Here is a 13,729-nt window from a genome sequence, read left to right on the forward strand (position 1 = left end):
AAAATATAAATGTGATTTTTTTGCTTTGGGGACTCATTGTTCTTCCTTTGAATACTAGTTCCCATTGTGTACAATGGGTGTATGACTTTACAAATCATTGTTAATTCACTTAATTAATACTTATGCAATTGATCAATGTTGTAATATGTTTATCATAAGAGAATGTCATACTTGTGGCCTATGTATGAATTGACAATTTTACTTGTTTCAATGAAAATTTATAAATGGGAAAATTTGTACTAATTAGAACTTTATCACTATAGCATTACTCAGCACAGCCTGTGAGCATGTTATGCTTAAACTGACAACTTTACTCAGCCGAATAAAAATCTAACTTCATTGCCCTAATTCTCTGAGACCTTTTGTGATTATCACACCCGCCACCCTCTTCCAATATTTTTCCAGTGTATGCTGTTATTCAACCCAGAATTTGGAGTTAGCAGTGTTGTCCTTGCCATTGACCTCCAAGAGAATTTCAGTTGATCTTTTGCACATCTTCCATTGAGTGCTGGAGTGCACTGAACCCTTGTTCCATGTCGGAGCCTTTCAACTGTAAGTCCCATTATAAGATGAACATGCTGGAAAATGTCATTGACAAGAATGGACTGCAAGCATCAGCAGGCCTCAGAAAGAACCAACTGACAAGCCACCCTTGGACCAACCTGATGGCCTTCTGTCAGTTGTTTCTGACAGGAGGCTTTTTTTTTACTGTTTCCAGGTGTCAGTGTTCATGGATGCATGGAAACTTTTGTAGGGGGAAAAAAATGATTAAATTTGAGTTTTAAACAAAATATTGTTAATTGTGAAGCTAAGGTTTGGTTAAATGTAGAAAAATAAATGTAAAGCTTATTTAAGTGTTCCCCGTGAAGTAAAGGTGACAAACCCTGTCAAATGAGATGAATCAGCTACTTAAAGCTGAGAGGATATACATGGTGTATCCAATCTCGTGGGTCAGCAGTGTACAGAGAGACCCTGAAAATGAGTCCAAGACGAGAGTGAAGTCAGAAGAGTACTCACCCAACTTGCTGTGTGTTCCTGACTTATGTACACTATTGCAAAGGTATGAATGTCCAGATGCTGTGTGCATTGCAGCAGGCTGATCATTCTCTATGGAACCATTAATTAGGATGTTCCAGACCAATGTTACTAGGTTTTTGGCAAAACTGGGGAATGTTTGCGGTAAAACAAATTTCAAGTTACAAATGTGTGGCTTTATTTCACTTGATATTTTTATTTATTTTTCATAATTGCTAAATTTCGGATTTTGGTTGTCAATTCTGAATGCTTTGATTATATGGGATATTTTAAGAATTCTCAGGAGATCTTTTACAACTAGTTGAAACAGCTTCAGGATGAGATATTTGAAACCACTTCTTCACCTCACTGTATGCCGAATGGGTTTGGCCTAGCAGTTCATCTTGTCTGGTCCATTCGGAAATGCAAATAAAGGCATTGATCGTAATTGGCATTTGGCCAACAGGCTGGATCCAGATCAGTCTGGCCCAATGGAATATAATCATGAACATGACGTTCTGTCAATGCAGACAGATTCATGAGGATGGAGCATTTCAGTTCTACGTAGAAGCTGGGTTTGTTTTCCTTGGAGTGGAGAAAGCCACAGGAGACCAAAAAGTAGACAAAATTAAGAGGTAGAGATGATAGGAAATGGCAGGGTATTTAAAACTAGTTTAGAGTCTTTTCTTTGGCTTGGCTTCGCGGACGAAGATTTATGGAGGGGTAAATGTCCACGTCAGCTGAAGGCTCGTTTGTGGCTGACAAGTTCGATGCGGGATAGGCAAACACGGTTGCAGCGGTTGCAGGGGAAAATTGGTTGGTTGGGGTTGGGTGTTGGGATTTTCCTACTTTGTCTTTTGTCAATAGGGGCAAAACATTTGGAGGAAATTGGAGGGTTTTATTTCCATCCAATCAACTTTTAGTAGTGTTTGTGAAATAATGTTTTAGACTTCCGTGATTCTCCATGATTTGACATGTTTCCACGTTATTCCTAAAAGTTGTTGTTCTAATTTTTGTCATGAGCTTTTTTAAGCTCCTAACCACCAGAACAGTTCTTTTTATACAGATCATCGATTTCCCTTGAGTATTATGAAACCAGATAAATTTACTTCTTTGGAACTCTTTCAGGTTTTGAATTCTGAACTGCTCAACATACTGCAGTAGGATCACACTCATGGGCTGTGTTAACTTTAGCCTAACATAAAAATGCATGTGGTGTAGCTCTATAGTTATATGGGCAAGCTTTCTTCTAACTTTTTTGATGCTTGTATCTTTTCATTGTGGTCCTTGCAGTCTGTTTGGCCTGGTTTTGTCCATTCATAAATCTGTTAAGGCTTTTGTTCCTATCTGCATTCTTATAATACTTTCTTGTATCATAGGAAATCAGATAAGAGTGTTTTTTTTTTGATGATCATTTACATATACAGTATTATATATGCATTGAGCATATATAGCATTGAGCATGTGCTCGATTCGATCCTTGTTGGGAGTCCTGCCCCCTCTTCCCTAGCCAAGTTGATAGTTTATCTTCAATTCAATGTAACTACCAGTCTGTTGTGTCCACTACTTTTAGGTATCGCTTCACCACAAAAGGTCCTTTCTGATGAACCAAATTGATTTAACCATTAGAAATTATCCTGCTTCTCCCAGAAGAATAAAAAACTTTTCCAATATATTAGATTGATCTTGATTTTTAATGGAAAAACTGTAGGTATTTCTGGATTACATGTTAACCGATTATTTTTCTCACTTCCATTCCTTAAATGGAAAAGCACCATTAAAGAAATAGCAAAATATGATTCTTGAATTGAGAACTTTTGAGATGTTACAATTCAGACATGAAGTATGCTTTAGCAAACCAATTGAATCACAAGGATAGAGAGGTACACATAAGTCGGGGAGAAGAGTTTAAAAAGATGCTCTTTAGCAGACGCTTCAAATCATTATTTGTTAGTAAGAACAAATAAAAGAAAAATCGTGTAACTATGTCAGGATAAAGGCAGAGTCAATAGTTTGAGAGAGCCATGGTTTTCAAGGGATATTGGAAACTTGGTTCGAAAAGAGAGGATACATGTGGATACAATAAGTATAAGAAACAAGGAATAAAAGAAATGCATGGAGAATACATTGAATGTAAAAAGAATCTTAAGAAAGAAATTAGAAAAGCTAAAAGAAGGTAGAAGGTGGCTTTTGCAAATGGTGAAAATAAATCCAAAAGCTTTCTATGTTTATAGCAAAAGGAGATAAAATTGGACCATTAGAGAATCCAAGTGGACAATTATGTTGGAGCCAAATGAGATGGGGGAGATTTTTGAACAAGTTCTTTTCTTTGATATTCACTAAGGAGAAGGATATTGAATTGTGCAGGGTAAAGGAAGCAAAGAGGGTAATTATGGAAACTGTAGTGATTAAGAAAGAGGAAGTACTGGAGCTTTTGAAGCATATTAAGGTGGATAAGTCTCCAGGTCCCAACAGGATTTCCCCAGGGCCTTGAGAGAAATTAGTGAGGAAATAGCAGAGGCTCTGACCGTGATTTTTAAAATGTCATTAGAGATGATTATAGTGCCAGAGGATTGGTGTATTGCACATGTGGTTCCGTTGTTTAAAATGGGTTCAAGGAGCAAGCCTAGCAATTATTGGCCTGCAAGTTTGACATCTGTGGTAGGAAGGTTAATGGAAAGCGTTCTTAGAGATAATATATATAAGTATCTGGAGAGACAGGGTCTGATCAGGAACACTCAACACGGGTTTGTGCATGGAAGGTCATGTTTGACTAATCTTGTTGAATTTTTTGAAGAAGTGACTAGGAATGTTGATGAAAGGAAAGCAGTGGATGTTGTCTATATGGACTTCAGTAAGGTCTTCGATAAGGTTCTGCATGGAAGGTTAGTTAGGAAGGTTCATACACTAGATATCAACTTTGAGATAGTCAAATGGATTCAACAGTGGCTGGAAGGGAGATGCCAGAGAGTCGTAGTAGATAACTGTTTGTCAGGCTGGAGGCCCATGACAAGCGGTGTGCCTCAGGGTTCTATATTGGGTCCATTGCTGTTTGTCATTTACATTAATGATCTGGATGATGGGGTAGTAAATTGGATTAGTAAATATGCAGATGATACTAAAATAGGTGGATCTGTGAATAATGAAGAAGGAGTTCAAAGATTGCAAAAGGATTTGGACTGCTTAGGAGAGTGGGCTGAAAGAAGGCAGATGAAGTTTAATGCTGATAAGTGTGAAGTGCTTCATTTTGGAAGGAATAATCAAAACAGGACATACATAGTAAACGTGAGGGCATTGAGGAATGCAATGGAGCAGAAGATTGAGGAATAATGGTTCATCATTCCCTGAAGGTGGAATCTCATGTGGATAGGGTGGTGAAGAAGGCTTTTAGTATGCTGGCCCTTATAAATCAAAACATAGAATACGGGAGTTGGGAGGTGATGTTGAGACTGTTCAAGACATTAGTGAGGCCAAATTTGGAATATTGTGTGCAGTTCTGGTCGCCAAATTATAGGAAAGATATCAACAAGGCAGAGAGAGTTCAGAGAAGATTTACGAAAATGTTACCTTGGTTTCAGAATCTAGATTACAAAGAAAGATTGAGCAGATTAGGTGTTTATTCCTTGGAGCGTAGAAGATTGAGAGAGGATTCGATAGAGGTATTTAATATTATGAGGGGGATAGATAGAGTTGATGTGAATTGGCTTTTTTCCTTGAGGGTAGTAAAAATTGAAACAAGAGGTCATGAGTTGAGTTAAGGGGAAAAAGCTTAGAAATAACATGAGGGGGAACTTCTTCACTCAGAGAGTGGTGGCTGTATGGAATGAGCTTCCAGGAGAAGTAGTGGTGGGTGGGTCTATTTTGTAATTTAAGGAAAAATTGAATAGGTGTATGGATGGGAGGGGAATGGAGGGTTATGAGTAGGTGGGACTAGAGAAGTGTACCTGGTTTGTTGTGGAGTAGAAGGGCCAAGATGGCCTGTTTCTGTGCTGTAATTGTTATAGGGTTATATGATTATATTTTTCATTATCAAGAACAAATAGAAGTAAAGCAGGCAAAAGCGGAGCAGCCATTGTTGGAGCGGCCAGTGTGAGCGTTGGGAGTGGAGAGTTTGAAGCTTCGGTTCAAGAGGCTTCAAGGGATTGTGCTACAGTAAGGTCAGATAAGATCTCTTCATCATAACCCAAAGTAGGTAGTGTAGATGGTAGCTAGGGGAGTGAAATGCTCCGACTGCAACATGTGGGAAATCTAGGATAGCACAAGGGTCCCTGATGATTACACCTGTAAGAAGTGCATCCAACTCCAGCTCCTTATAGGCTCTGTTAGGGAACTGGAGCTGGATGAATTTTGGATGCTTCAGGAGGCAGAAGGGGTGATGGACCAAAGCTATAAGGAGACAGTTACATGCAAGAAGCAGATGACTGTTAGAGGAGTGTGGATGGGCAGTCAGTATAGGGCACCCCTCTGGTCATTTTCCTCAACAATAAGTATACTATCTTGGATACTGTTGAGGGGGATGAACTGCCAAGGACAAATCATAGTGGTCAGGGAAGTGGGGGAAAGAGGAGAGCTGTAGTGATTGGAGATTTGATAGTTAGAAGAACAGATTGGATGTTCTGTGGAAAAAAAGATTGAGATTTCTGGATGGTATGTTGGCTCCCAGATGCCAAAGTCAGGAATATCTCAAATCAAATCCATGGCATTCTCAAATGGGAGCGTGATAAGCCAGATGTTGTGATCTAATGACATGGATAGGAAAAGGGATTAGGTTCTGAAGAGGGAATATGGGGAGTTAGGAAGGAACCACAAAGCAGAACCTCAAGGACAGTAATCGCTGATTACTGCCTGTGCCATGCACCAGTGATGGCAGGAATAGAAAGTTATGGCAGACAACGAGTTGGTGCAGGGAACAGGAATTTAGATAGATCAATAGAATCTTTTCTGGGGAAGATATGACTTGCACAAAAAGGAAGGATTGCACCTGAATGGGAAGGGGACTAATGTCATGGCGGACAGGTTTGCTGTTGGGGAGGGGGTTAAACCAATATGTTGGGGGATGGGAACCAGAATAAAAGGGCAGTGAATAGGGCAGAAGATACACAAATATATACACTAAGCATGATTGAGGCAGGATAGGCAGTCAATGGGGAAAAATTACAGATTTAACTTGGGGTACTTGGGAAACAAAATTGAAAAGGGTAATGAATACAGCACTGAAGGTCTTGTATTTAAATGTCCACAGTATAAGAAATAAGGTGGATGATCTAGTAGCGCAGCTGAAAGGTGGCAGTATGACTTCACTGAGTTGTGGCTGAAAGAAGGGAACTAAATAACCATGTATCTGAAGGACAGGAAAGTAGGCAGAGGAGATGGGGTGGTTCTGCTGGTTAAAAAAATTAATTAAATCTTTGGAGAGAGGAGACATTAGATCAGAAGACATAGGGGGTAGAATTAAGGGTAAAAAGATCCTGTTATTGTATGAAAGGCCTCCAAACAGTAGCCAGAACATGGCATGCAATCTACAGAGGGAGATAGCGAAGGCATGCTAAAAGATCATTGTTACTTTAGTCATGGGAGATTTCAATATGCAGGTCACTTATGAAAACTATGTTGATACTAGAACTGAAGAGAAGGAATTTATCAAATGCCTTAAGGATGAATTTTTAGAACAACTTGTAGCTGAGCCAACCAGGGAAATCCAATTTTAGATTGGGTATTGTTGGGTATAATAGAATTCATCCTACAATTTGAGAGAGATAAACTAAAATCAGATGTGTCAGTATACCAATGGAATATGAGCAAGGAACTGGCCAAAGTTGATTGGAAAGGTACACTAGGTAGGGAGGACAGCAGAGCAGCAATGGGCGGAGTTTCTGTGAGAAATAAGGAAGGTATATTCCAAAAAAGCAATACTTGAATGGAAAAATGACACAACACTGGCTGACGAAAGAAAATCAAAGGCAACGTGAATGCAAAAGAAAGGGCATGTAAGGAATCAAATATTAGTGAGAAGGGGCAAGATGAGAAGCTTTTAAAAACTAAGGTAATTTGGAAGGAAAATATGAACTTTGAAAGAAAGCTAGCAAGTATTATCAAAAAGGATATCAAAAGTATTTTGCATCAGTTCACTGTGGAAGACATTTGCAATGTACCTGACTTTCAAGGTGAGTTCAGTCATGATGACCAGAGAGAAGGTACTTGGTCTAAGAGTAGATGAATCTCCTAGACCAGATGAAGTGCACTCTTGGGTTCGGTAAAAGGTAATTCTTGAGATTGTGGAGGCATTAGTAATAATCTTTCAAGAATTGATAGGTTCTGGCATGGTTCTGTAGGACTGAAAAATTGTAAAGGCCATTCACTTTTTAAAAAGGGAGGGAGGGAGGAAGAAAGGAAATTGTAGACCTGTTACCCTAACATTAGAGTTGAGAAGTTGTTTAAGTCGATCGTCAAGGATGAGGTTACCTGGAGGTACATGACAAGATAGGCCAAAGTCAGCATGGTTTTCTTGATGGAAAATCTTGCCTGACAAACCTACTGCAATTTTTTGAGCAAACGATAAAATGGCTAGATAAAGGCGATTATAGTGTATGTTGTATGTTTGGATTTTCAGAAGGCCTTTGACAAGGTGCCGCACATGAGGCTGCTTAACAAGTCGAATTACAAGAGAGATTACTAGCATGAGTGGAGCATTGACTGATCAGCAGGAAACAGAGTGAGAATAAAGGGTTCCTAATCTCATTGGCTATTCCACAGGGGTCAGTGCTGGATCCACTTTTTCCTACATTGTATGTCAATAGTTTCAATTGTAGAATCAAAATCCTGTTTATTGTCATGAGTGTGTATCACAAAATGTGTTGTTTAACGTCAGAAGTATTGTGCATTACAGGTGCAAAGTTGCTATAAATTACAATTCCATAAATACAAGATTTTAAAAAATAATTAGTGCTAAAAAGAGAAAAAATGAGGTACTATCAATAGGTTTATTGTCAGTTCAGAAATCTCAAGAAGTTGTTTTTGTATCGTTGGGTGTTTGTCTTCAGGTTCCTGTACCTCCTTCCTGATGGTAGCTGTGAAAAAGGAGAATAGTCTTTGATGATAGAAGCTGATTTCTAGAGGCTCTGCCTCTTGAAGATGTCCTTAATGGAATGAAGACTAATGCCGTGATGGGGCTAGTCAAGTTTACAAACCTCTAGCCTTTTCCTGTCCTGTCCATACGAGACAGTGATGTAACCAGTCAGAATGCCCTCCACTGTACACATGTAGAAATTTGCAAGAGTCGTTGGTGGCATACCAAATCTCAAACTCCTAACAAAATATAGCCACTGGTGTGCCTTCTTCATGATTACATCAACATGATGGCCCCATGATAGGTCAGAGATATTGACACCCAGGAATAAGTGGCTTTGTGGCTAAGTTTGGAGAGGGAAAAATAGTGATGAGGAAATTGAGAGACTGCAGAGAGGCTAAGATAGATTAGGACAATGGGCAAAGAAGTGGCAAATGAAATAGTGTTGGAAAATGTATGGTCTTGCACTTTGGTAGAAGGAATAAAAGGGGAGACTATTATTTGGGTAGGGAGAAAAAGTAGTTTACTCCATAAAAGCTCATTGAATTTTAGTGGGGCATTAAGCCACATAGAACAGAAATGTTTTGAAACTCTATTGTAGCTGTGAATTAATTATTTGGAGACTGAAGGTGGTAGTTGTAATAGATCTTTTATGTGGTGCAACATGCAGGCGTTGTGAAGGAGACCTGATGGAACACTGACTCCTGGAAGAAACACAGTAGAATCACTCCTCACTGAAAGTACATTGTTTTTGTACTCCTTGGAGAGAATAACAGCAAGTGCTTGAATGCAGATTTAATGGGTGCAATGGGATACTTTCCTTAATGTTTTCAGTCTGACAAATTGTTCCATATATTTATAATGAGAGCCCATATTTACTTTCAGGACTCTGAATTCAAAAGCTTTTGCTGGGACAAATAAATTCATTTATGTGAATGATCTAAAAGCTTCCGAGGATCCCATGACACTCAAAATAGTGGGCTGGTTCACTGGGTTTCCAGATGTTCCAATTATTGACAGACAGCAAATTGCCTTTGACCATGTTTGATGTGCTGAATGACAGAATAAGTCAGGTCCAGAAGTAAAACTAAGTCTGTAGACACCGTGGTTGAGCAAAAACAATGCTGGAGAAACTCAGCAGTTCAAATAGTGTCTTTTTTATAGCAAAGATAAAGATGCAGAACCTTGAAGGTTCCTTGATCTCTGACAGGATGCAAAGCAACTCAGCCTGATGCCTACTTAATGTCAGCCAATTAACAAAGTCCCTTTGATTTGTGTTTGGCTGCTGCAACAGGTAGGAAAAGCAAGCCAATTCGGAACCTTTATTGGCTTTTGCACCTAAATGGTACTGTAATACATTGCTGTCAACAATGCACTGTATAAATGAGAGCAGGTCAGTGGGACTAGTGAAATAGTGGTCGGCACAGACTGGAAGGGCCAAATTGCCTGCTTTCTGTGCTGTACCAAATGCTGCAGCTTGAAGTGTACACCCTCACGTGAAGACATCTATCTCTTTTCGCTCGGACAAAACTTTTTTACACAGAGGATTCAAGCCGGGTATAATCCGCCTTTCGAACGGTTCAGCTACCTGTGTGAATGTGTCGAAGGCGGACTGGGATGTCAGAACTAGCCCAGCTTGTATCCTCCAAGCAAGGTAGTGTCAGAGGCAAAGTGGGGCGAGCGTGTTGTCGGGTCAAAACGAGAAGGAAAGATGATGTCGTGATGATGTCTATGCTTGCAACGTAAGTGCGGGAATGATCTCACTATGAATCTATTGATTTCTGATCAATCCGCTAAAGTCCTCATCACCTTAGGTTCTGTGACAAATCATGGAGATCTCACATCACAGCAGTCAGCGCACCGTCAACGTCAACCGTTGATGCTCAGGTCTCGGAACCAGCAGCTCGACCACGTTTCCAGACCCTTCCCATCTTCTGCTAGCTCCACATGTATCCTCATTCTCTCCTTCACAGACCCTCGCCTCATAATTTTCTCACCCAAACCCTCAGAATCCTTCTTTCCACACCCACCTCTCCCTATCCCTCCTTCAAAACTCCACAAACCCTTCCCCCACTCCCTCCAGAACTTCACCCAAACCCTCCTTCAGAACTCCATGTGTTTAAGTTTTTCAGACATTTCTCTCTCCCAACCTTAACCCTAACATGATATGCCTGGTGGGCATAGAAAACTGGAGTTTATGCCTGAGTTGAATGCTCACCCCATACCATCTCTCACACCTTCCCCACACAACCCTACAGCCTTCTCCACACTATCCCTCACAACCTTCCATAGACCTACCCTCATACCATCTCACATCACATCATACCCCATCCTCAAACCTTCTTACCCAACACTCCTTCAGCCAACCCTCAATCTCACCCCCTTTTCTCAACCACATCCTCCATCCTGCATTTGCCACTCGGTACCGGCCTTGGCTCCTCTCTCCGTTCCCCACGGAGGGTGGAACCATTCAGATGAACTGTTGTCCCTGGGTAGGATGGTCGCGCTTGCTCTGTGCGAACTCCAGCAATATCCAGGGTGGACTGCGGAGCAATTACCTGAGGTTCATGTAGCCATTGACCAGACGGGTCATGATGTTGGAGGGGTTGTCGCCACGGTAGCAGCCTTATGACAATGGCTGACATTTCAGGGGGCGGGAAGTCCAGGGCGAGGAGGAAGGTCACCGTGGACATGATCGCAAACTGTGCGATGACAGCCAAAAGGAGTCCTTCCAACCAACTGACCTGACCTCCCTGGTGCTGCATTTCCATGGTGCAGCCTATCCCAGCATGGCGAAACATAGGGACGCTGCCACTAGCCACATAAATGCTTTGGTTCAGTTCAGAGACTCTGGATATAATTTTTTTTTGTACAGTTTCATAAACTCAATTATTTTTAGCTGGAGATAGGTTTAGGTTAGAAAGTAGATTTTCTGATTTTCATAGGAAAGTCTGGTAAAATAACAGACCAAAACAACAAGCACCATATAATTTCTTTATAGATTTCAATAGCGACCCTGTATCTGGTCAAGTAAAAAGCCCAAGCAACTTCGGTACAGTCAATAAAATGATGAATTGTGTAAATTGGTTTTGATATTGAAAGGTCCTCACACTGATTGTTTACACACCTGTATCGGTGCCAATTTGATTGTTGTTCTTTTCAACACTTATCTGTACTGTCTCCTTTAAAGTCTTTCTGCACCAATCAGTATGGGCTTTCATTTGGTGCTTTGTCTTGCAGCCAAAGTACCTGGTTTTTAGCCTGTAAATTTCTGGGGGTCGAGAATATCTATGATGGAGAAGGATATCTTGTGAGTGGAGCTCATCTCTTCCCCACTGTCTGGATACTCGAAACATTGCCCTCTTCCATTTCAGATACTATCCAATAGGTAGAGCTCATGTATAGATGAGAGCGATTTCATCAAAGGTTGGGACGACTAAGTTGTATAATTATGTGAATAAATCTTCAAAAATATAGTTGACTAAACTTTCACTTTTGATTTTAAATGATGTGACTGAAAGGGGGAAGTCGATCTAATTCAGAAAGTGTTATTTCATTTAAGCAAAGATTTGCATTTAAATGAGTGGTTGGGTTACAATATATTGTCAGGTTATAACATTTTAAAGTAGCATCAATCTGTCAGAACTGCAAATTGCCTGTATCAATGATGTGATTCACAGGCAACAAAATCTTGAATAAATTTCATTTGCGTTCAGGAAATGTGCAGTAATATTGCAGAAAGTAGGTCTGCTTAATAGAATGTAATATAGTCGTGGATTAATGCTATTGTTTGGAATTCTATCGGAGAATGAATTGAAGATTGAATATTGTGGCTCATTGAGTGAAAAGCTTAAAAGCTTAAAAATTGAAAATTGCAGATTCTACCCAGAGCAATCAAGCCTATAATCATCCTCTGGTGCTTCACATTTGTTCATCTCTTGAAATTATTATGAAGACTTTGTGTCTGTATGCTTATAGAACTTGTTATGTTAGAAATATCCCAGAGTTCCCTGCTGGCAATTCATGGAATGATCAGCTTTTTTAGCTGCTCCAAACTCTTTTTAGTTTTCAAACTCCCATATCTTTATTTTTTTTTTAATTACTTTTTTTCTTGTTTTTGGTTTCTTTTTTCCTCATTCTTTATAATACTTTCTTTTCACAAACGTTCATTATTACTGCTCGTAGAACCAAATCTGGAAGGAAAGAGGAAGAAGCTTCTACCTTTGGAGATTTTACCCTTACTATAATGGAGTTTATTAAGGACCTGAGGAAGGATGCTAAAGAATACAAAAATGATGGAAAAGCGATTAAAACTTCTCTTCCTCAGGGTGCCAAGAATTTTGAAGAACTATGGTCTACCATTGAATTTCATGATACCAAAAACAAGGAATTGGAAAAGTCAGAAGCTCAACTTGAAGATTTACAACAAACTCATTCATTGCTAAGTAGATCCAATGACATTTTACTGAAGAAAGTAGTAGATCTGGAGGTGAGGAGCAGAAGAAATCATTTAAGAATTATCAGTTTAAAAGAAGGAACTGAATTGGGCCATCTTTCCAAATCCTTCGCTGAATTTCTCCGCAAGGTGTTTGGTCAAGATTTGTTGCCTACAATGCGTGAAGTTGACAGAGCACATCGATTGCTAATTTCAAAGCCTGCTCTTGGTGGCAAGTTTCATTCTATTATTCTCCGTCAACATCGTTTTCAGATTCAAAGATCAACTTTTAAGAGAATTCCATCAAAGAGGAATGCTATAATATCGTGGACAGAATATTCAGATCATGGATGAGTCCTCTGCTGAAGTTATGAAAGAATTGTCTCAATTTTAAAAAGTTACGTTTCAGCTGTACAAAGTTAGCCTCAAGCCTTCGCTACTTTTCCCAGCCTGACTGCAAATTTCTTAGAATATCTTGGGTTTGAACCATTCAATTAAATGTCATATAAAGTCTTTTCATATATTAAAAAGTTTCAACCTGGGATAATCTTTTTACAAGAAACTCATTTGCGTTTATCTGATACCTCTTGTTTCTTAAACTTTTGGAAGGGACAGCACTTCTACTCATTATTTATGGCCAAGCCTAGAGTCGTTCCAATTTTGGTTGACCAATATATGTTCCATTTATCAAACATAATGTTATTGCTGACACTAATGGATGCTTTTTGATTCTTTCTGGTAAGCTTTATAATAAACTGTTTTTGTTAATATTTATGGAACCAATATCGAAGATCCAAATTTTTTCGAGTGTTTCTGCTCTCTTTTACCATATTTGAATTGTTGACTAGACCCTGTGCTTGACCATTCATCTCCCAAAACTGTTACTTTAACTAAGTCCGCTATACTTATTAACTCATTTATGCTGCAATCTGGTATTCTAAATATTTGGTGATTTCTCCATCCTAGTGATGAGGAATTCTTTTTTTTTCTCTAATAAACATCATACTGACTCAGGGATTGATTATTTCCTACAGACAAACAATTAATTCCATTTGTTGATTTTTGTAAATATGAGTGTAGCGGGCAGAGCGGGCGCAAAGCGAGGCAATGCGAACTGTTGCCGGTGCGGTTCTACAGGTGTGTGAAACCCTAATGCGAACATCTGCCTACTCACCAGGACCACACGCAAGAGATACTGAGTGCTGAGGAATGGC

At 39.6% G+C, this 13,729-nt stretch overlaps 1 protein-coding gene across 16 annotated transcripts in view; it reads left to right on the top strand.

Moving 5' to 3' along the window:
* atp8a1 (ATPase phospholipid transporting 8A1) overlaps window positions 1-13,729 on the top strand; it is a 313,300-nt gene that overhangs the window by 66,091 nt on the left and 233,480 nt on the right. The window lies entirely within an intron of this gene.

This window comes from Narcine bancroftii, chromosome 3 (genome assembly GCF_036971445.1).
Source record: "Narcine bancroftii isolate sNarBan1 chromosome 3, sNarBan1.hap1, whole genome shotgun sequence".
In the NCBI taxonomy this organism is placed as follows: Eukaryota; Metazoa; Chordata; class Chondrichthyes; order Torpediniformes; family Narcinidae; genus Narcine; species Narcine bancroftii.